The sequence below is a fragment of the Lathyrus oleraceus genome, chromosome 3 (assembly GCF_024323335.1).
Source record: "Lathyrus oleraceus cultivar Zhongwan6 chromosome 3, CAAS_Psat_ZW6_1.0, whole genome shotgun sequence".
In the NCBI taxonomy this organism is placed as follows: Eukaryota; Viridiplantae; Streptophyta; class Magnoliopsida; order Fabales; family Fabaceae; genus Lathyrus; species Lathyrus oleraceus.
Window position 1 is genome coordinate 184,422,234 of NC_066581.1, and position 2,340 is coordinate 184,424,573.

Consider the following 2,340-nt stretch of genomic DNA (forward strand, 5'->3'; position numbering starts at 1 on the left):
TTGGCGACTTGGTGGTAAAGCGCATCATTCTACCACAAGGTGATCCCAGAGGCAAATGGACTCCCACATACGAAGGGCCATTTGTAGTTAAGAAGGTATTCTCTGGTGGAGCCATGATACTTGCTACGATGGATGGCGAAGACTTCCCACATCCCGTGAACGCAGACATAGTTAAAAAATACTACGCATAAAAGAGACCCGCTAGGTCGACGTACCTAGGCAAAAGTAAGGGCATCCCGGCGAACCAAAAAGGTTCGGGCAAAAATTAGGGATAAACATATAAAAATGTACACCCGGCAAGTCGAAAACCTGAAAAGGCGGCTTGGGCAAAAAAGGGTATCCTGGTGGACTGAAAACCTGAAAAGGCGGTCCAGGCAAAAATTAGGGATTAAAGCGTATGACTATGTCCCGTTCTCAGACAGCTTCATCCAAGTTCAAGGGGCTGAACAAGCCAATCACTTCTATCCGACAGCAGGAGATGAGATGCTTGAAGACATAATGACAGTAGTGGAATTAGAATCGATAGGACTTTTTCTGCATAGCTTTCTCTTTGTTTGCCTGACGATTTCCTCTTACTAGGATTTCTGTCTCCTTGTATACAAATTGCCTGTTTATAGGCCCTCTTTCAAATCAATATAATTTTGTTTCCAAAAAGATGATTTCATTTTTACTTTTCTGTTTTGTTTGCATAAGCGTCCATTGATTTAATTTGAATTGATTTATGCATTTGAATATGATCAAGGTTTACAAAAAAAAATGCGTGCATAAAATAGAAATAGCGATTACTATCAGGCTTCAGGATCGAGGAGAAGGTCTAATCATGCTTTCCAATGAATCTGTTGCTAATCCTATCCCCCAGCAAAGCCAGTCATTCCCAGAAGAGAGTGGCATTACAAGACAAATGGGTCATCTCTTCCACCCCCAGCCAGGCTTCTGTTGAACATTTCTGCCATCAGACAGAAATCAAGTATCCCCCCAGCTAAGAAAGGATCATCAATACAAATATCTCCGACCAGAAGACTGAGATTTATTTCCCCAATAGAGTCCCCTGGAAGAACGTTTCAGACACATAGTGCATTCATTACATCATTTCACATCGCATACCTACATACAATTTTCATTCCGCATCATATACATTACATCATTTCATAACATGCACATGTATACAATGCTCTCATTTATTCCAGACGCATAATTCACTCATTTCATCACTTCACAGCACACGCATGCATACAACATTTGCATCTCATGCATCATGACATGGCATGAAGCTAACTTTATTCTTCCAGGTTAATTATCCTCTTGATACAATCAAAACAAAGGTCCATTCAGACGGACATCTTTATCAATTACATTCAAGATTTAACTATATCCCTCAGATACTGCCTAGCGTACGGTATATTCCGAGGTGTAGTCTAGCATACGACTACTTTCTTCTTCAGATACATATTTCAGATATACTCCATGTCAACATTCATTCTGACATCCTCCTAACGATGGCATCTGTGAGCCCATCCCAGACATTTATTGCAAATACAGCATACACAAATACTATCAGAGTCAGCCTAACGTACGGTTCATTCTGATTCATCTCAACATATAACTCCTTCCCCTCAGATACGATCTAACGGACGATCCATTCTGATCTTCAAATAACTCAAAGACAGTCTAATGTACGACCAAGTTAGACCTTCAAATCTTCAAATACCACTCAAAGACAGTCTGATGTACGACCAAGTTAGACCTTCAAATCTTCAAATACCTCTCAAAGACAGTCTAATGTACGACCAAGTTAGACCTTCAAATCCTCAGATTCTGCTTAGAGATAGTCTAATGTACGACCAAGTTAGACCTTCAAGTCAGATTCTGCAGTGACAGTCTAATGTGTAAGAACAAAAATTGTTCTACAACAGACTCCATGATTTTGATGATAACAAAGGATGAAACCAAAAATGGCACCCTAACGAAAAGTTTCTAAGTGTGCAGGGTTCTAAAGATAGAAGAAATAAATCTGATGATGTCATCAGATGCACAACAAGATCAGATACAAATTATCAAGTATCAGAAGCATCTAAAGTGGAATCTCGTTTCAAGAAGCTCTGACTCTGGACAAAACTGCAAAGTATCAGAAGCATCTGAACATGAAGTAAAGTCTAGAAGCTCTGACTCTGAACAAATGCCTTCTGTAAACTCTGGAAGTTATCAGCGCCATCTGAATTCTCAAGAGATAACATCAGAAGCCAGATTCCCAGATACACGAAGACTCTAATCAGAATTGTTAATCATGATGAAGTAACGTTTAAGCCAAGTTAAAGTTCTGCAAATGGATTTCCTCAATTA